The following is a 22,595-nucleotide window of genomic DNA, read 5'->3' as shown; positions in this document are numbered from 1 at the left end:
CCAAAGGTCACACCTCTTTTTTTTTTTTTCTTTTTTTTTTTGAGATGGAGTTTTGCTCGTTACCGAGGCTGGAGTGCAATGGCGCGATCTCGGCTCACCGCAACCTCCGCCTCCTGGGTTCAGGCAATTCTGCCTCATCCTCCTGAGTAGCTGGGATTACAGGCACGCGCCACCATGCCCAGCTAATTTTTTGTATTAGTAGAGACGGGGTTTCACCATGTTGACCAGGATGGTCTCGATCTCTTGACCTCGTGATCCACCCGCCTCGGCCTCCCAAAGTGCTGGGATTACAGGCTTGAGCCACCGCGCCCGGCCCCCACACCTCTTAATACTGATGCACTGGGGATTCAGTTTCAACATGAATTTTGGAGTGTACACAAACATTAAAACCATAGCAGGTGAATTAAAATATCAAAAATGTATTCCCTCACAGTTTTAGAGAACATAAACTTGAAATAAGGTGTCACAGAGCCATGCTTTCTCCAAAGACTCTAAGGAAAAATTCCCCCTTGCCTCTTCCTAGCTTCTGAGAGTTCCAGGTTTTCTTTGGCTTATGGCAACTGAACTCTAATCTGTGCCTCTGCCTTCCTATGGCCTCCTCCTCTGTGTCTGTCTTGTCTTCTATCTGTGATAAAGGCAGTTTTCACTGGATTTAGGGCTCACCTGGTTAATTAAGGTTTATCTCATTTTGAGGTCCTTAATTACATCTGCAAATACAATTTTTTCCAAATAAGGTCACATTCACAATGTCTGGGGCATGGTTATATCTTTTTGGAGGCCATTATTCGACTTACTACACCAAAGATATTTTATCTTTACGCTTTGATAATTCTAGCTCCCTCTGTTTGAAACATTCTCTTTCTAGAACTTTGACTCATTATTTAGGTCTCAGATCAGATATTATACACCATTCTTACTCAGTCCTTCCTTGATTACACTATTTAAAATAGTCTCTCCTTGTGACTGTTTTTTCCATCACATTGCTTTTCCTTATCACAGATTCATCTAAATCTAGGAAGCTTGCCCTTTTTATGTACTTGTTATTGTCTGTCTCCCTCATCCAAATGGCATCTCCATAAAGGTATAGAGCCTGTCTGTCTTACTGCTGAATCCCAGCACCTAGCACAGTGCCCTGCTGGAAATAGCTGCTCAGTACATATTTATTAAATACATAAATTAAGCCCTCACAACTCTGTGAAGCAGAATGAAATTAGCCATCTGAAAAGTAAACTTGAAGTAAATTTAGGCTAGCTTGCAAATCAAATCAAAATTTAATCAAGAGGGCCAGGGTACAATCTCAAGAAGGCATGACTGAATTATTATTGATATCATAAAAGACTATATAATCAACTATATTGTAAACTATCTAAAGGGAAAAAAAAGTATTTCTTTTTCCTTCTACCAACACAGAGAAGATAATCTGTTTGAAATTCAGAAAATAGCAGTGTGTCTGGAGAATGATATAGAATGCTCTCTTTTGGACCACAATGAGTCAGTACTGACTCCATAATTTGTAGAATACAGTGCAAAGTGAAAATTCAACATTGCTAGTTAAAAGAGCAGGAAAATGTGCTAATAAAAGTGTTTAAAAATAAAGATTTTTCTTTTTTCTGCAGTCTCTCTCAACAATGTGGTGTTTTCTATTCACTAGTTAATGTCTTCCTAAGAAAAAATAATGTGTTAAATTATTAGCATGAACTTCATTATTTGTCTTTATATTGTTCAATGTTAGTTTTAAATGTAAATACAAGAGCATTTAATTTGGATGTTAAATTATTGAAATTATACAATTCACATTCCATAGCTCATATGTGCATATATATTTCATTCTTAACAGCAAAGTAGAAACACAAGAAAATTAAATCAACTTTTTATTTCACTTCATGATTACATGCACATTTTACCAATACTTTCTACCTTCAGTTAAGGACTGAAAGGAAAAGAAATTATATTTCTGATATGGTTTGGCTGTGTCCCTACCCAAATCTCATCTTGAATTGTAGCTTCCATAATCCCCATGTGTTGTGGTGGGGAGATAATTGAATCATGGCGGTGGTTTCCTGCATACTGTCTGGTGGTAGTGAATAAGTCTCATGAGATCTGATGGTTTTATAAAGGGTTTCCCCTTTTGCTTGGCCCTCACACTCTTTTCTGCTGCCATCCATGGAAGACATGCCTGTTACCTTCCACCAAGACTGTGAGGTTCCCAGCCACATGGAAGTGTGAGTCCATTTAACCTCTTTTTCTTTATAAATTACCCAGTCTCTAGTATGTCTTTATCAGCAGTGTGAAAACGGACTAATTAACAAGGTTGCTCTCTTTTTCCTCCCATATCATTTTCAGCATAGGTGGGTAACTAATACAGGAAAATAGCATGAATATGAAAGAATAGAAGTGTTTATTCCTCCTAGCACCATTGCCATCCTTCGGGAACCTAAGCAACTTCTGGTGAGAATGGAAAGCATGGCCTCTTGGGCTGTCAGCTCCATGCTTACTAAGTACAAGTAACACACTTTGAGTCTCTCTGAACTCCCACATATCCTGGGTCTACTGGGATTCTGTGCTCATGGAGCATCTTATTGTATTCAAGATGCTCAAGGAAAATAATGTAACAAGAAACAGCAGATTCACATATATGTCCTCTATTCATTCACAGGCATGCTCCATTGTCCCAACAGACTTCACTTAAAAAAACACAAATCCAAAGATAATATTATTAAACATGTCAAGACAACAATAGCAGAGCATTAAACCAAGAGATGAGTGGTTTCCTACTGTGTGCTGGCCTTGTGTGATTGTACAGGTTGCACACACTGGAGGCTAACCCTGCAATGAGTTTTCTGGGATTCTAAGTCAATACAGTCCTATAGTAGAGATAGATTCACCTGGCAATCATCTTGCTGACCTGAATCATTAAGAGCACACAACTAATTTCCCTTTTGTCTACGATTCATTAGCAATCTTGCAGTTATAATTTATCTTCCTAATGTAGACTTTTCTCCAGAACAGCAAAGAATAATTCACTCACTCAGGAGTTAAATTTCTCACTATAGTTCAATACTGTCATTTTGCAAAAAGGTATTTTGAATAAGTTAACAAAAAAAAATGGCCAGAAATTGACCATGCCTAAATACAGCCCCCAAATCAAGTTTTCTGGATGTTCGAAGGTGAAGACTAAGTAATGACCAAAGTTGATATATTGAAAATTCAGCAATTCTGCATATTCATATCCTAGCAACTATCCAAGATATGTATCTCTATTATTTCACCTTCTTCCCAAAAGAATTTCGCTCTTAAAATAATTTACCTGAAAGTTTATGGACAATAAGTGATGTGAGAAACATAAAATGAAGCACATTTTGAACAAAATGGTTAGCTTCTTTCTAAACTATTGGATATACAGAATAAAGGAAAGATCACTAAGCTACGATTTAGAGCACCTGAATTTTAATTCCCAGATCTGCTTCACACTGGCTGGGTGACAAGGGCAAGCTTTATAACTCCTCTGTGTTTTAAGTTCCTTATCTACAAAATGAGAATTTTAGAATAAATATTCCCTAAGGCTTTCTGATTTGTAATTCTATAATTCTATTTTACCTGGAAAATGAAAATTAAGCATGTCTCTTATTACCATAGCTCTAAGCTATGAAGATGCATTTTACACATTTTGTGGACCCAAAGATGGGGTCTGTAAGGCTGTAAGGTTTGTGAGAGAAGGTGGGTAGAAGGGGGTCCATTCATCTAAGACCTGATTAGCAAATGTGTATTTAAATCTGTGCTGTGCTCCTAGAAAACAGTGTCTCCCCTTCTAAAATATTAAAATTAAAAGTTTTTAAACAGAAAATATTCCCAGAGGCTTTCAGTGGAATATTTACAATTTTTTTTTCAAATTTTAAGTGGAATTCTGGAGGGTATACTTTCTAAAAGCCTATAGGACACTGTCCATCAGTTCATGTGATAAGCTGTTCAATGTTTAAGGCAACAATGAGAAGATTTTTCACCTCTCCAAATTCTATCTAAAACCTTTTAAAAATATATTCAATTTTCCATGTTACATCATCCTAAATCTGGACTACAAAAGCTTTCTCATATAGTTATTGCTTATCTCTATGGGATCAATTTGATGTCGGCTCCCTTTAACACATAGAAACACATGTATATAAGTCATAAAATTTGAGCCCTTCCTCTAAGACTCACCTGTAAGTTATTAATCAAGTCATTTAACTTTTAATATGCACCTCTAAGTACTCATTTTAAAATAAAAAGAACTGAACTAGACATCTCAGTTATTTTAAATTGAGCCTATTCTATTGAGTCTACTGTAAAATTCTAAGACTGTATAGTTCTTAGTTTATATTTGCTATCACTTTGGTTTTATTAATTAATGATTTAATCATACATTATGCTTAGACATTTATGAACACAAAATGCATTTGCATGAATGGGATCCTAAATATTATAAACTTTTGTAACTCAATTTTATATATATTTCAGTAGGTAATAAGATGATGCTTTAACAACCCAGCTTTCATTTCAAAAATAAAAATGGCTATTGTTGTTGAATGTTTTGCTTTAAATCATTTTTATTTTTAATGCTCAAAATATATTTTGACAAGGGCATGGTTTTTTTCATCACACAGTTAATAAAACAGAAGCTGAGAAAGGTTAAGTAACTTACCCAAGTCCCCAGAGCCAATCACAGTGCAGTCAAGATTCCAACGCTCTCTCTCTTTCTCCACAGGCCATCCTTTTCAGTGTAGATAATGCCACTTTGTGTCTGTCTATGGCAGCCAATAATGCCAATAACAAATGAACAAAATGACTTTCACAGGTCCAACAAAATCAATGCCAGGATACAAGTTTTCAGCCTGCAGAAAACATCATATAATTTTTTAAAGTCTTCAGTAAGGACTATTTTGTTTTTCTAAAAAAAGGAGGAAATAATCACAATAAAAGCAAGCTAAAGTGTATTTAAAACTCAAATCACATGACAAGAGTAAATTGTAAAGCTTAATTCTGTTTTATTTCCTGCCTCGAAATGGAGCTAAAGCATGTAAGTAGGTTCAGAAGCCAATGTATTACCAATATAACCAAGGGAAGACGAAAAGTAAAGAAATACAGAGAAATCAGTCATTAAATGTTCTCTAATTAAAGTATATCATCTAATCTATTTACCACTTGCAAGTAGACAATAGAAAGCTATATTTGAAATAAAGAGTTCTTTGGATAACACTCAAGATACATTAAAATAAAATGGTCCCAATTAATAACATCATATGAAATTTGATTGCCTATATCAGTCTTTTAATGGAAAAAATAATAATGCACTGTAGCTTAGAGAAATAGTGTGAAATATACCTGTAAACCATTAAGGAGCCTTTGTTACAAAACTGAACTGCTGATGCAGCCCTGGTATCAGCAAATATACCATTTTATTGCAGACACTAAGGCCCACAGCAATTCAACAGAAAATTAATTAGCATCAGCTCACCATAAATCTCAACAGTATTAGCTAAAATGCCAATTTTGTAATCACTTTTCATTAAAGCCAAAAATACTAATTAAAATTGATTTTTGCCTGTGCTTTGGTGAACGGCTGCCAGTTAATGGCTTTCAGTTGCAATGCAGACCTTTACTTAAATTAATTTTGCATGTCGTCTCCTTCTCTTTTTAAAGATAATACAGTGTGAAGGGATGAGAGCTGTGGGTGCAGGAAAGGGCAATTCACATGCAGAAAGAATTGTCCACATGCAGTGGACATAAAGTGTTCTGAGTCTTTTACTAAAGCCTGCATGATCATGCTCCTTTGTAATCTGTTTTTGAATATTTTATTTCATGAAGAAAGATAAATAAGACCTTTAACAAATAAATTATAAGACTCAATTATTATAAGAGGTTTGAATGGTTAAATAACATGTTTCTTTCAAAAGAATTTTCTGAGTGTAGTTACATTCTTATTTATGTGATGTGATCCATCTGTAAAAATCTATCCCATGAACTTAGTCCATGTTTGGAGGCTCAGCAAGAACCAATAGGGATTAATTAAAGTCTCAACATGTGTTAAATGAAAGCTAATAGCTATATAAATGTCAAATTCCCTTTATTGGAGTTAAACAGAAAAAAGCAATCCATAAATTTCTTAAAGGGTAATCCACAAAGCCTTTAATTGTTATTTTAAATTTTATTTAATTTTCTAAAAAAAAGGCATGGTGCCAGAGTTGAGGTTTTGATAGCATCAAGATGAGTTAGATAAGGATTAAGGGTTGGGTTTGTCTAGTAAGTAATAGATGACAGGGAGTAACTTATACTCAGGATTTCTAAGGCGCCCCAAAGTAGAACCAGAAGCCATACTGGCAAAGCAAGTTCAGAGTTCTAGAGTTCCTTAGATTTAGAATGAAAAGTTGGCCAGTATTTCTAGATTTAGATTAAGAATATAGAAAAAATATGAAAGTGTTCCCAAATAAGAAATTCAGATAAAATATTCTAAGATCCATTGAAGAGAGGTAGGAATAGGCAAGGAACAGATTTCACACATGATGTCTAAGGTTTTTATCCATGATGTCCAAGATCTCATACAAGATTTAGAGAAATGCATGGAAGCTCCATCGTTTTCTATATGATTCTTTGACCTTAAGGCCTTCACTGCCTACCATGACCTCTACCCCAACTACTATAACTACAGACTTAACACTATTAAAGTATCATGAAAAATCAAAATATATTTCTTCTTAAAATATTAGAATAGCAAGATTAATAAACAAATCTTCAAGAGTTGATAAATAACAGATATAAATCTCTCAGATTTATTTGCAATGTGCTAACACGAAGAAGTTAGTACAAACTTGACATTGAGGAAGCATAAATCCTGACCATTAAGAATCCTTCAATTCAGAATTATCATGAGACTAAATAGCTTCCATCCCAAAATGTGATAAAGTGTGAATAAAAATTTCAGTTTGGACCATTGGTTCTTAAGAAAAAAGTCATCTTGGGATCCCCATGGAGTTATCTAGGTATGTCCTTACGGTCTTTTTATTGAAGCATATTTCATTTACATATCTGGGATCATGTTTTGGATTCTCATTTTTAAGTACCATGAATGAAATATTCAAAAATTCTACATGTAAGATGACACTGAAAAGGGATTTACAATTGATGTTTGCCACTAGATTGTCAGTCATTCCCAGCATCTAAAATACCCCAAATCTTACATCAAGTCATTTTACATGAGTTTTAATGATACAGAAATTATCCACTCATATCTAGTGGCCACTAAGTTTTCCATGCACCTCTACTATGAAGTATGTATTTAGTAATTTTCCAAGTGCAAGTAATTTAGTGATTGTTGGCAAGTATTTTTCCCACTTATTTTAAATGGTCATCAAATACGGAAATAGCTTCTATGTAAACTGAGTTTCAATAATAAAGCATAAGAAACACTTGTCATTGTCAATGGAAATAGAGTGAAAGCAGAAAAACAAAAATTCAGCAAAATATCTCAGAAACAACTCTAACCTCCATGGTATGAAATCCCACTAAAACTATATTTAACTGGATTTCTGAATTTGTGTAAAATTGTGTTAAAAAAAAATTTCACAATCAATATCTGTCATAATTACCACTTCTCCTGAATTTGTAATTTTTGATGATCATTCAAATGCTTGAGGTTAGTTTGTTGTTTACCTTTGTTTCATTTACATTGGAATATATCTTCTGAGCCCTTGTATATTGGGAGTATCTTTCTATTGCTCAGAAACATAGAAGACAACTTGGTGAAATGTACACTTTAGCGTTTCAAATTTCTTCTCTCAAAATTCTCCATTTTAATGTCATTTTATTATGACATCTAGTTTAAAAGAGAAGTCTGTAGCTAGTCTTTTCTTTTTTTTTTAAATGGTTCTTTCGGAATCAACTTAGTAACTTTTCACAAGAGAGAAAGAACAGATGTTTTTCTGATTAAAAAAAATTGTAAGCCTATATCTAGGTGTGGATTTGTAGAACTGATTTTGCATAAAGGAAAAAAAATTTTAATCTGTATGCTATTTTTTCTTAAGTTTGTATATTTCCCTCTCTTAAGACTGGTTATTGCTGCTAAGTGTTCTAATGTTTATGTCAGATACCCTACAATTTTCAAATATTCTACAAGCTCTTTTTCCTCTATATCTATTAGTTACTCATTATTTTTATTTATTTATTTATTTATTTTGGTCTCTCTTTGTTCTCTCTGATTTTGGAGAGCTTCTGCAAATGATCCTCCATCACTGATTTAATTTTTTCATGGTATCAACTCTACCCTTCACTATACACTCAACACTTACTATTATTTCTATCATTATGTTATCTTTCCATCTCAACTTCTGTCTTTCTAATGATTTTCTGCTTCTATTTCATAGAAGCCAGTACTTCATAATGCTATAAAAGATGGTAGTGTTCTAATAATTTTTCCTGTCTCCCACTATGGATAATTTTAAAAGATTGTTCTTACTCTACCATTTTAGAAGACTTCTGAGCATCTACTCCTCCTATTTTGTCTACTCCTACTGACAAAATAAGAATTTTCAATATCTGAATTTTTTTAGAAAGTCAGAGTATATACATTTCACTTGGCCCAACTTTCTGTTTACTTGGGTGCCAATTAAATCTCCTTCCAAGACATAGGATGGCTTGATGCATAAGTTTTCTAATTATTAATATCAGCTCTAGCAGGATTTAATTCAATGTCGGTCTGTTAGAGTTAAAATGTAATTCTTACCTACCCCCATTGTCTGATATTATGAAAATATGTTATATACAGAAATTTAAACTCTCCAGAAGGTAATGCTATCAGAATCCTTGATATCTTTATTGGGAGTACTAACCTTCTAGATATCAGTCTCCTCAAAATTATTTTCGTTTTAGATGTGGTTTTAGATATTAAAATTTGTACAAAATATGCATAGATAAAATATTATTGGTAATGATTGAATATTGCAGTGCAATGCTATTCAAGCTGCCACAAATAGTAAAATCATTACAACAGAAAAAACTCTATCCAGCTTTCTGGCTAATATTAAAGTTTTAATTATTTTATGGGCATTTCACTGAAGTCACTGATATCTGCCAAATCAAAAAATAGTTTATTTTTACAAGGAAAATAAACAATTATAACATCCAGTAACAGATAAAAATTAGAAAATCTTTCCAATATTGCCTTAAATTTTTCTTCATGATAATACATAACAGAACTGTTTTCAATCAAGATAGAAAGAAGACTGTGATTCCTGACAAAGAGAAAATAAACAAGAGAAGACCTATCGCTGTCCCACTCTAGTACCTAGGCAGAGCTTCCAGGCCACAGTTCAGGGAAAGGAAACTCAGGCAGAACCCAGTGGTCTTCCTGAGTTAAACCGAGTTAGGCCTCCAAGGAGGCCAAGATGGCTAGAGTTCATAGGGCAGAGTGCCAGAGAGTAGAGAACTGCACACAGAGTGAGCTCCTGAAATGTGTAGAGGATCCTGATTGAGTCTTCAGCAGTGTTAATCTTTGCATTACACAAAATCAAGGAGAAAATGCCAAGAGGATTAGAAATAATATTCCCCAGAGCTGACCCATAGCCCAGAATGGTTTGTGTTCACACTAGCCAGACTAAAAAAAATCTCAGAATTCAGAGGTCATTTGATAGAGTATTCAGAAAGGTATGGCGTTAGTAATAAAGGATAATTAACCCTAAACTACAGTCTTCTATGATCCCATCTAACAAAGTTCAAAAGCAAGGCTCTAATAGATAAAACAGTTTCCAAGTAACTAAACTGCAACCCAGAATAAAATTCCAGAATATTTATAGGAATATAAAAATAATCAAGATAAAATGTATAATGTCTGTCAGCCAAGTAATAATAACCAAATATGCAAAGAAGGAAAATATCATCTGGGAGGAGGAGAAAGAAATCAATCAACAGAAACAGATCAAAAATGTCACAGATGCTACAAGTTGTCCGTAAGGACATTAAAACACATCATAATTCCATATATTCAAGAAAAGAAAGAAAATATTGAGCATTTTAGGTAGAGACATGAAAGAAAAAGAAGATCCAAATTGAATTTTCAAGATAAAATTTTAACATCTGAGATTAAAAATCCACTGAACAAAGTTAATAACAGATTAGGTTTTAAAGAATACAGATTAGTGAATATGAAAACATAGCACTAGAAACTATCTAAAACGGAAACACAAACTGAAAAAGACTGAAACAAAGAAGTAACACAACATTAACAAACTGTGGGACAACTTTGAGCAGACTAGTATATTTGAAATTGAAGTACCCAAAAGAGAAGTAAGGGGAAAAGAAAAAAACTGTTTGAAGAAATAGTGGCCTAAACTTTTCCAAATTTGAGGCAAACTACAAACCTATTGATTCAAAAAGCTCAACAAATTTTAAGCACAAGAAATATCAATAACAATACACCAAGGCAGATGATAATCAAATTGCTTAAAACCAGTTATAAAGAGGATGTCTTAAAAGCAGAGAAAAAAAACATTATGTGCAGGGAAGCAAAGGTAAGAATGAAAATAGATTTCTTATCAAAACAACGCAAGCAGAAAAACGTATTTAAAATACTGAAAGAAAGAAACTGACAACCTAGTGTTCTATACCCAGACAAATTATCTTTCAAAACTAAGAAAGTCCTTTCAGGAAGAAGGAAAGTGATACTAAATAGAAAAATGGGTCTACACAAGGAAATGAAGAACACAAAAAAATGGTAAACATACAGACATATATGAAGGTTCATCTAAAAACAAAACTGATTTTTCAATCTTCTGCTAGTTAGACCTCCCTCCCTGAAATGTTCAAAAGGTCTGAACAGAACTTAAGGTTCTCTGCAATCCATCTTAATAGGAGTGGGCAAAAAGAGGTCTCTCTGGAGTCAAGCACTGGAAGTCTGATAACTGTGTCTCTCATCTGAGAAGACCTATTGTGGTACAGCAACCAGGTCTCTCTGAATTGCCTAAACAAATAGCCAGCTGAGGCTTTCTCTCCTTCTCTAGTCAAAGAGAATATGCCTAAACTCAAATTTTCATGTTACTGGTGGCTTTTTCATTCCTGGAGAAAGAACTTCAGTGTCTTACAGACCTCACATAGTATCAAAGAACTGGGCTTCAAGGTTTCCCAGACAATTTCTATAAAAGGCTATCTTCTAAATTCAGCTTGCCTGGTGACCCAGTAGCCTGTTGTATGCCCACTGACAACAGCTGTTCTTACATTTACCCAACAGAAGAAAGTCACAGGAGAATGGAGACCCTCCATGCTAATGCAAATATATTCCATTTCTATTAGACCACCCAGGCCATGGCATTAACTCCATGACATAAAGAAAATGCAGGTACTATATGCTTCTTTCCTTCTTAATGGCTCTTAATTTGTAGGCTTTCCCCAGTAAATCTTATTTCTTAGTCCATACTCTGCGGCACTGTGGAAGACTTCCCAAGCCCTGCTGCCTGGCAAGCGGTAGTGACCTCAAAGGGCTCGACTCATACCACACTTTCTTTGTCTTTTATATGCAAGATGATGACATCAATTACTATGTATTTCAGGTCACCTGGTGCACAGAGAACAGAAACTCTTCTTATGTTTTCTAACAAATTTCAAAGAGCCAAGGAGACAAAGTTTGCATGACATAATGCAAAAAATTTCGTTTCCTAACATTTCCATTATTACATATTATAGAAATCATCTTGTAAGAATAGAACATCTTCAGCCTGACTGTGCTGTGCTTTCCTACATATGGCTGAGAAGCATAGGCATTCCCAGAACAAAGCACAGTCATAATATAAATGATGAGAGAAACAGTGGGCAAGCTTGCCAAGTCATTGTTTGGATGGGCCATTTATATGGTTCTCAATTCAATACCATATACGTTAGAGTCAGTGGAAATTCCTTTCAGATTCTGAAATTATGTTGATACTCAAACTTATCTTAAGATGTTATAAGGTTTTTTCTTTTTCCTATTTTTTAAAGTATTTTTTGTGAGACTATAGTACAGACTATACTAGCCGAACTTAAGCTACGTTATTTTAAATGAGAGGTCTTTGAAATAACATTGTGTGTGTGCATCTTCTTTTCCTTTATCTTGAGTTCTTTCCCAGATATTTTAGTGATCCCTCATGTAAATATGTTCTCAATGGTTCTGTCTCACCAGTTCTTCAGAAACAGAGGGTTATACAGATCCAAGGCTATACCCTGCTATACCCATAAAAGAACTTTGACAACCAAAAAATGCAAATGGGCTGTCACTCCCACATTTCCACTGCTGGGTGTAAACTACTATGTTTCACTTATTCTCTAAGTGATAATGATTTGGTCCCTGCAGTCAAAGGTCACAGGACTGTCACCTAGCGGTATTTTACCATAAATAAATCCAAATATTAATATTAATTAAAGTTGCAATATTATTTTGTGGCAGGATGCTAAGGGAGGAATCAGTTTTTGATACCACCTAAAGAAAACTAGAAATAAATGGTTCTTTTAAAATATATATCACATAATGTCATACTTCTGCACAAAACCATCCATTTCCCAATTCACTCAGAGATAGACTACAATGACCCATATGATCTCCTGTCTCTTTCCTTCTCCCCACCTCACTCACAGTGTATCAGCTTCTCTGTTCACATTGAAATGCAGGTCACTGCTTTTATTGTCTTTGCATTACCTATTCCTTACATTTTGAACTTTCTTGTCCAAAATATTTTGTGTTGTGTTTTCTCTGTTCCATCAGGTCTCCATTGGCATATCGCCCTATCAGTTCAGCCTTCCCTAACCCCCAATTAAATATCAATGCCCTATCCTCTGACCTCCTTTACTCTGCTAACTATATATATATTTTTTTTGCATAGCATTCATCAGAATTTAATATGTGATACATACTCATGCTTGTTTATAATTATTTTCTCCCTCCCATGATGTTAGCTTATAAGAAGAGGAATTTGTTCCATTTTGTTCACTGCTACATTTTAAACACTAAAAAGGTAACTAACAAAAAATAACCAGTCAATAGCTATTTTCAAGTGAATGAATGTCATGCAAATGTCATGCTGTCACCTCTAAGATAAATGCTTTCCAGGTTCTATCAGCACAACGTGAACAACAGAGTGAAACTACATGTCGATGGAATTCTGGGTCAAATATTAGAGAGACAGTGTTAGGTTTTAAAAGTTCTGGTATCTTCTACTCAGTGGAAAAAAAAGAAATAAGAGAAAAATATTTTCAAGTAAGTAATTGCACACCAGATGTCAGGGTACGTTGATTTGCTCCAGTAAGGGGATCACATTTGAAACAGCAGTTTCATTTGAGGTAATCACCTGTCATTTTCCTGAAGTCATCTATCTTCAGCACTAGCCATACTGGAGAGATAAATGAGGACGGGGTAGGACTCATTTCCCCAGAATCTTTGAAATATTTTATTGTGGCACTAATCTCTAGTGACTCCCTAGTGATCCAGCATTGTTTGGGTCAAAATTCTATTTTCTCCCCTTCAGAACTTTATTGTATGCATTCTGTATTTTTCCTAACTTCTTAATGTTAATTTTAAAAATGTTTTAAAATGATAAACAAAAATTATATACATTTATGATATATACTTACATACATTTATTATTTATGATATACATGACATTTTAAAACATGTATATAATGAATAATGGATAAATACAGCTAATTAAAATATGCATTATTTCATATATTTTTCATTTTTATGGTGAGAACACCTAAGATTTAGTCTCTTAGCAATTTTCAAGTATTCAATTCATTGTTATTATCCACAGTTGCCATGTTGTACAATATCTATCTTTACCTTATTCCTCCTTTCTAACTAAAAATCTTTTTTACTAACATATTCCCAATTTCCCCCTACTGGGTTTGAATTCTGTTTCTCAGCTAACTCTCCATAACCCCATACTATGACTGGTAATCTGCAGTAGCATCATAAATTAGTGTCCACTCACTGGCAGTGCCAAATAATTATATAAATGGCACAACTGTGATGGGAAGTAGAAATAGAATAATTTGGAGAGTCCTAGAATAAAGCTTCACAACATATGCTTGTTTTTTCTCAAAGGTACTTTGAACTCTCTTCATTCATAGATGCTGAGTCATTGGATCAATCCATTTGATAATTAGGAAAAAGGCTATAGATTCTCTAATCGTGTAATTTATTGGCCCTCACGTAGAATCTTAGTGGACTGACCAGCTATTTTATCCCCTTTTACCTAATACAAGATGCAAGTAAGCTTGGCCTCTGCCTCTCCAGGATTCAACCACCCCTACTGCAACCAAGGAACCAGTTATGCCTGCAGCATTTAATAATATACCAATCTATACAGAACAATCTCCAAAGCCCTTTCCAAGGGCAATGCCATGGCAGTTTTCTCCCCCCAAAAATCTATTTTTCATAATTTTGGCAAATAAACTATATCCTGCCCAACTGGGTCATATTAGATAAAATCACCCCAATTTCTTAAGCCTTCAGAAATTCTTCAACTTCTTCTCTATTATTACCAAGGAATTTCTGATATCGGGCCACTGTTAAATTTAGGTTCCAATCAGCTAACCAAGTAAACAATTAAAAGTATTTTCAGAGTGAAAATGAGATAAGTTGCCTTAGTAAGCAATCTCCCACAGGTTAAAGACTTACAGCATCTTTAGGCAAAGAGAGAATAACTGTTCCAGAAAGGGGAAGTGGGTCTGCCGTGGTTGCCATGAGAAGTTCAGTGGAGCTGGCAGTTTCAGCTTCACCAGGGGCCTCACATCCTCCTAGATATTGCCAGCACAATTCTGAGTTTCCATTTTCATATAAGAGACATTATGAACCAAAATTCCAACTGTATTCTGATTTAGTAACTAATTAGATCAAACTATTCATTTGGTTCCTGACTGACTCAGCCCTATGGCTTCAAACAGTTGTTGAATATTTGGCAAAGTCCTAGAACATCTACGCCTTGCTGAAAATCTAGAAACTTACCTTTGGTTATTCTCCTCTGATCTGCCCAATACTATTAGAAAAGCCACCCCACTACATGCCCTTAAATTCCACATACTTCACTATTTTTCTAAGGTAGCAAATATTGGATTTTCCAAAATTTTGCCTTCAAAAAGGGTACTTCATTGTAATTGACCACAGATTAAAATTTTAAATAAATGTTTTGTTATTGAATGCTATACATTTTAGGCTTTTTTCCCAGAATCCCAATAAGATTTCCACTGTCTTCAGTCCTAGTATATCAGATCCCATCCATTTCTATTTCTAGTAACAATTTCCACATTCTTCATTGCAAGTAACAGAAACCTAGTTTACTTAAACTGAAGAGGGACTTTCTGGAAGGACATTTAATTAGTAAAGTATTTCTGTGTAACGGATTGTCCAATGCTTAACAATTGAAAACGACAAGCAGTTATAGTATGTCACAGTTTTCTGTGGTTAATGACATCAGTTTCTGTGGGTAATGGCTCTGCTGGGTGTTTCTGGCTAAAGGTTTCTCACAAGATTACAAGCAGTTCTAGCCAGCCTAAGGCTGCAGTCATTTCAAAGCTCAACTGAAGGAGGATCTGTTTCCAAGCTCACTCACATGAGTTGACAAACCTCAGATCTATGCTGGTTGTTGTCCAGAGACATTAGTTCCTTGCCATGCAGGTCTCTTTGTAAGGTCACTTACACAATGTCATCTGGCTTTCTTCAGAGCAAGCAAGAGAATGAGTATACCAATGACAGAAGCCACAGTCTCTTTGTAGCCTAATCTCAAGAGTAACATGCCATCACTTTTGCCATATCCTATTTGTTAGAAGTAATCCATTAAGTCCACCCCACACTCAAAGAAAGAAGATTACTCAAGGGCACAGGAATCACTGGGGAGGGATCACTGGGGGCTATGTTAGAGCCTGCCTGCCACAGATCTCCAGCACCTTACAAAATTGACAAGGATGCTAGAGAAGCCTCTCAGAAAGCCCCAGGATCTAAGACTAAAAGCTAAGAACACAGCCACATGTCCCAGGGATGATGTGACTGCAATGCTATCACAGGACACTTCCTGTTCTTCTCACTAGCATTACTGCACACCTGGACTTTACTCCATAGTTCCCACTAACTTGAAAATTTTGTAACTAATTATAAGATTCAATGTCTTGGGCTTGAACATTCATTTGCTTGAGACTAAGTCACTTAACCGAGCCCTAGCTGCTAGGGCATTGAGAGACGAATATCTGCCTCTTAGGTCTCGTTGTGCGAAGTGGAGCCTACCTGAGATTCCCCCACAAAACAGGAAGGTTTCATATTCTAGATAACTAGAAGTAAATAATCAGACAGAGACTTAGCTAAATTTATAGATAGATAAAATAGCCCTTATACATGTTAAATAGATACAAAGTTTCCTAAATTGTTACCTTTTTGCACATGAAAACAAGTAAAGGTTACTATTTTGATTAAAGTTTCAAAATGTTTATGTTTCCATTCATATCTCTCTATCTACAATGAAACTAATTTCATTCTTCTGTTGCTAAAAAAAAAATTAAAATAGACACAAGATTCTTTAATCTGGCTTCAAAACATATTCAAACAAGGTCAGACATGTGGCTAAAATGTTGGGCTGCAAGCCTGGTGTGATTCTAATGCCATAATTTAAAGTAGGAATTCATACAACCCCCTTCTCAATAACTGTGTTCCACATATTGCCTAGAGTCTGACTAATTTATGAATTATTATCACTCATATTATTTTAAGCTGAGATCCCTATAAATAGATCTATAACTTTAGGAGAGATGATATTGGTTCATCCATACCTAAGTGAAAGTGACTTCTGACCTCATTTTCTTTGATTAGAAAAAAATTAAAGAGGCCATAAGAACTCTAAGAAATTAAAGAAAGTGAGAAAGATAAAGCATAATGGATAATATAAGATGCTAAGCTCACTTCATAATTTTTCATATCCAATTCTAAACCAGACCACAGTCAGGGAATAAAAAAGAGACAATGAATTTCTAAAATATACTTTTATTTTTATCATTGAAAACACGTATGTCAGCTATTTACCTTAGCTGACAAAACATATATCTGCCTATAAACCAGTCTGGGCTAATAATATAAGTGACTTTGAAATCACTTATTCAACAATATTCAACAAATATTTGCTGGATGTATATTATGTAGTAGTAACTGTCCAGTCACTGGAGATAAAGTAGTTAACAAGACAAGCCTAGTTTTGGGGGGTTTTGTTGTTGTTGAGATGGAGTTTTGCTCTTATTGCCCAGGCTGGACTGCAGTGGTGCAATCTTGGCTCACTGCAACCGCCGTCTCCCAGGTTCAAATGATTCTCCTGCCTTAGTCTCTCAAGTAGATGGGATTAAAGATGCCTGCCACCACACCCAGCTAATTCTTTGTATTTTTAGTTGAGACAGGATTTTACCATGTTGGTCAGGCTGCTCTCAAACTCCTGACCTCAGGTGATCTACCCACCTCAGCCTTCCAAAGTGCTGGGATTACAGGCGTGAGTCACTGCACCCAGCCATGATAAGCCTAGTTTTTGGTCTTATGAAGCTTACATGTAAAAATAGATAATAGGTTACACAGATGGAAGAAAGAAAGAAAAAAGGAAGGAAGGGAGGGAGGGAGGGACAGACAGAAGGAGGGAGGGAATTGAGAGACAAGCTAAAAATAACAGAGAAGTGGTTAATATTAAAAGGCATCCCACTTTACCTAAATTCTCGTTTCCTAGCACTCATTTCAAGGTGAAATTCTCATTACCTATGTTAAATCTAACATACATGAATTATGCCAAAGTTTAAGTCATTCACATGTGATTCATCTATGTAACTAAAGAATATTATCAACATTAATAATTTGTATTTTGCTTTCCTTCAATGTCTCCAAAATCTATAATTAGAAAAGAATTATTTAGATCCACACCTATTTAGTTTAATAATTGCTATAAAAAAAACTAATGAAAAGACATGTTACTTCTGGACAATTTTTTTTAATTCATTGTTATTATTGCTTTTTAGAGACAGGGTCTTACTTTGTCACACAGGCTAGAGTACAGTGGCACCATCATGGCACACTGCAGCCTTAAATTCCTGGCTCAAATGATCCTCCCACCTCCGCCTCCCAAGTAGCTAGAAAAGAAGCATGTGCCACCACACCCAGCTAATTTTTTCTCACAGAGATGGAGGCCTCACTATGTTGTCCCAGCTGGTTTCAAACTGCTGGCCTTCAGCAATCCTCCCACCTCTGCCTCCCAAAGCACTGGGATCACAGACATGAGTCACTGTGCCCAGCCTGGACAGATAATTTTAAAACATTACTTGCTTTTTTTCTAGTTACCTTTCAAAACCAGAGAAAAGAGACAAATTTTATAAAATTTTAACTACAACAGACTTCAAAAATGAATTTTGAAATGTGTCCAAAAAGGTAAAGATTGTGTTTAACCTTTGTCTACAGACTTTCATGTGGAGTTGAAGTTAAGAATGTGTGTCCTCCATATCACAGTGCACATAGCATTCCATAAATGACTTAGGGGAATCAAATGGATTCCATTTGTATTAAACATCCTTTGATTCCTTTTAATCAGCTTTACACAAAAGAACCAATTTTGACATGTAAAGAAAGCAAAGGAGTGCATTTTCTGAATGTTAATGCATATAATAGAAGGAAAGTCACATTTGTTATAACCCTGCCATAAAGTGGAGCTGTAATCTCACCATGCATCTGTTCCATATGCCATCAATTAGTTTGATGAAAACAGGCTAACAGTGCAGGAGTGATTAGCAGCAAAGATTAAATTCACTTCATTTTTAATTACAAATCTTTGTCCTTAAAGTTCTATTGGCTTAAAAGAACCCCTACTGTTCTGTATCTCCTCCACAGTTGATGTGCTTTTTATTCTTCATTTTGAAATTATTAACGCATTTTATTTGGTACTTATTTCTAATCACAGACTTTACCCACAACCGTTACTGATATGCCCATATGCCAGAATAAGCATAACTAAGATTGTTCAAATCTTACTAATTCAAGTTCAAATGATCTTTAGTAGCAAATGTGGCATCTGTTACATGTAGAGAGCTCTGAGGTTTACATATTTGTCACTCAACTTTCTAGTTTTATCCATTGACTGAATCATTCATCTATTAATTCAGCAAATATTAATTTCATGTCTATTATGTTCCAGGAACTGATATAGGTGCTTAGTATAAGAAAATGAACAAAATAGACAAAAATCCCTTACCACATCAAACCTATATTACAGTGGTTGGAAATAAACCAATTGTTAGGGGCTGAATAGTGTCACCAAAAATGTATGTTGAAGTCCCAATCCCTAGAATGTAACAGCATTTAGAGATAAGGTATTTAAAGACATAATTAAGTTAAAATGAGGTCTGTAGGGTAGATCCTATTCCAATATGACTTGTGTCCCTATAGGAACAGAAAATTTGAACACAGATATGCATACTCTGAGACTGAGGAAAGACTGTGGAAGATGAGGGGAGAAAGCAGCCATATGCAAATCAAAGAGTGGAAGTCTCAGAATAAAATCAACCCTGCCTACACTTTGGTTGCAGCCTTCTAGTGACCAGATCTGTGAGAAAATAAATTTCTGTTATTAAAGCCATCCAGTCTGGTGGTATTTTGTTATGGCAGTCCTAGCAAACTAATATGCCAATTAACAGCAACAAAAATAACTAAAATTAAAATAATAAATTATATCATATCTTGAAAATTAAAAGTGCTATAAAAATACATATTGAAATAGAACTAGGAAGTAGAGAGACATTAATTTACTTCCATCTCTGAGAAAATTATTGTAAAATATGGATAGCTGCCATTTCTATAAAAATAAGGTAACAGCCAGAGAGACTTTTGAAGAAAAAGGAAGATTTTCATAAAGACTCTACCACATCAATTATTTTCCTCTATCATTCTATTTTTCTTAATAATCATAGAGCAAAATATGGCAATGTATGCATATGTTTTATACCATTAAAATTGCTTAATGTGTTTAATATATAAGATTAAGCTAGCCAAGTTATCAGCAGTGACACAGACTGTCTGATATTTTAGCATTTTATTCGATAAATTTTTAGAAGAAATATAAATGTCTACTTTTAAATCTTTGGTTTTATTAAATTTTATGACTAGGTGTTTTGATAAAACTCAAAACTTCTGAACCTGATTAGCAGAATCAAGAACAACACACCTCTTAAAAACTAGAGTCATCTTTTTCTTTTACTATTGAAACACAAATTATTTTGTTCTTTTGGTTCTGGGAGATATCGCTTTGGTGTGCAGGCTAGGTCAAGCAGGTATAAGTCCCAAGATATAGTCACTGTTCTTGTGATTGCTCAACGTTAATTAAGCAATGTAAATGCAAATATTTCTGGCTTGTATTCTACTTAATAATGTAAAATTCTCTGGGTCGATAAGTGATGGCAGTGCAGAAGGCATATCTCTGATAAAAGAATGCAACTCCACCATCCTCTGTGGAGTAGCCACATAAACTCTCATGGCATCACAGCTCTGCAGGGATTTTTCTAGGAAGATGATACTCAATAAAATAGGACTTCTAAAGACTGGCAAAATGCTTCATCATATCATCAAAGAACGAGGTAAGGAGTGATTCAGTCAATTTGGCCACTGCTCATTACTCTCCTTCCCACCATGTCAGGTACACCCTGCCAGTTCCAGAAAAGTGTCATCCATAGACTCGTCATCTTCAGAACTTCCTCTTTTTAGTCAGGCAGGGAAGCAAAGAAGCAACAGGTTCCCACTTGAGAATATTCTTGGATTCGCTCACGAATCAGGCAGAAATTTCATGGTACTCAATTTTTATGTTTTCTTATGCATGTGATCCTAAATAAACAAGTTTAGAATTTTTATTTCATCTGAATTTCTAGGTCTTCTAGGTCAAAGTTCATGATTGTGCCTTGCCTTACCTTTTCTCCACCACTGTTATGCCCACAGGTCTATCTATACCAGGGCATAACACTCAGAATCAAAGAAAGAATAGGATACCAGTAGTGTGTAGTGAAACAACTGACACCATTTCTTTATTATCATGGTGAGAAGCATTTCCAAAATATATTCCAAGCATTTTGGTTTTCAATTTCCATATTAGCAACTAACTTAATTGAAAAAGAAATGGGTAGAATTTTTGTCCTTGCAGCAAAAAAATTTTAAAAAGAAAAAGAAATGAGGAGCTTTAGTTGGAAATGTAGGGGAAAAAAAACACTCATGCCAGAATCTCTGGCTAATAATTTCAACATAGTGAACAAATACATAATAAACAGTGTAAGACAGCCAAAGTTATTCTCATAGGAGGACTGTCTCTTGCCTTCTCTTTTACCATAACTAATCACTAGTTTTGCATGCTTTGAAAATCAGATATTCTGTTCTGTTTCATCTCCTTTCCAAGACGTGTTTATATTCCATAGCAATCCTTTCCAGGAAAGCCATGTGTGTACTGTTTTATAGATCCTCACGAATTTCTGTATGAGAAAGAGGTGGAATGTAAAAATAATTATATTTTGTAGATCAAAAATATTAAGGTCATATACACTGTAAAGGGTAAATACTGCTTTAAAACCTCCCTATGACTCCCCTACCAATGTGATTAATTAAGGGGAGACAACAAGTTAAAGCATTTTTGCCAAAGATAATCCAGAGGACAGTGTCAGAACAGTGTGAGGCACCATACCTGCCCCAGCCAGGCTCCTCTTTACTGACAAGAGTGGACCCAGTGCACAGCCAAGAACTCTACACATTTGACACTTAGTTGCTCTTCATTCCTGATTGGGTTCACTACATCCTTTTTGTTATCCAAGCTCAGCACTGGTCCCTGGCCCACGCTTTTCCCACCCCTGCCAGCTACCACCTCTGCAGGGTGGCCTCCATCCTGTATAACTACCAGCTGGAACTGGTTCCATAAATAACATCCCTCTCAATCTGGCTCATACCACAACCAACTGGCCACCCAGTTGTTCACAGCAGCTTAAGGCCCCACACCGCCTCCCCTTGAGAGCAGCTCCAGCCGGGCAATCTCTTTGTAGTGAGCCAGTCCCCGCCCCCTCATCCCCAGCTGGTCTCAGCCAGTTGCTACAGCTAAGCAATCAGACCCACCTGTATCCTGACACAGGCCGAACTCAAAGACACTAGTCAAGTAGGTGAGTTATCTCTCTTTTAAGTGTTCTTAGACTCTCCAGTGCTAGCGATAACCCATTCTTGGTCTCATATAACTATGAGATCATTCCTACAAAATCTTTCATTAGGCATTTAGGCAGCAGCCGTTACAGCTTAACATGTGCCTGCCTTCCTCCTTCCCAAACCTTGCACTTTCACGCTTATCTCTTAAGAGAAGTGGAGAAAGCATTAAACTTGGAATCAAGAGATTGGGTTCCAAAGGAACTTGACCAACTAAGCTCTAAGAGTCTCTGTTTATTGTGGAAACTAAACAAGATAATGCTCATTGGAGTTTGGAACAATACACAACACCTAGGAGTTTCTCTGTATGGGTTAACTGAATGTTGAATTGAGTTTAGAAAAGCATTCCCATGACAAAAGAATAAAAGAATAAGAATGA

General features: G+C 35.4%; 1 protein-coding gene across 6 annotated transcripts in view; it reads right to left on the bottom strand.

Moving 5' to 3' along the window:
* Window positions 1-22,595, bottom strand: part of CHODL (chondrolectin) — a 411,269-nt gene that overhangs the window by 212,294 nt on the left and 176,380 nt on the right. For all 6 annotated transcript variants that reach the window (XM_064380056.1, XM_064380053.1, XM_064380055.1 and 3 more), the window contains one exon: window positions 4,679-4,868. The gene's annotated coding sequence lies outside the window, so the exon portion shown is untranslated. The remainder of the gene's footprint in view (window positions 1-4,678; window positions 4,869-22,595) is intronic.

Source organism: Aotus nancymaae, unplaced genomic scaffold, assembly GCF_030222135.1.
Source record: "Aotus nancymaae isolate 86718 unplaced genomic scaffold, 86718_ANA_hifiasm-v0.15.2.pri h1tg000022l_1, whole genome shotgun sequence".
NCBI classification, from domain to species: Eukaryota; Metazoa; Chordata; class Mammalia; order Primates; family Aotidae; genus Aotus; species Aotus nancymaae.
This window is presented reverse-complemented; position numbering and strand designations above follow the sequence as displayed.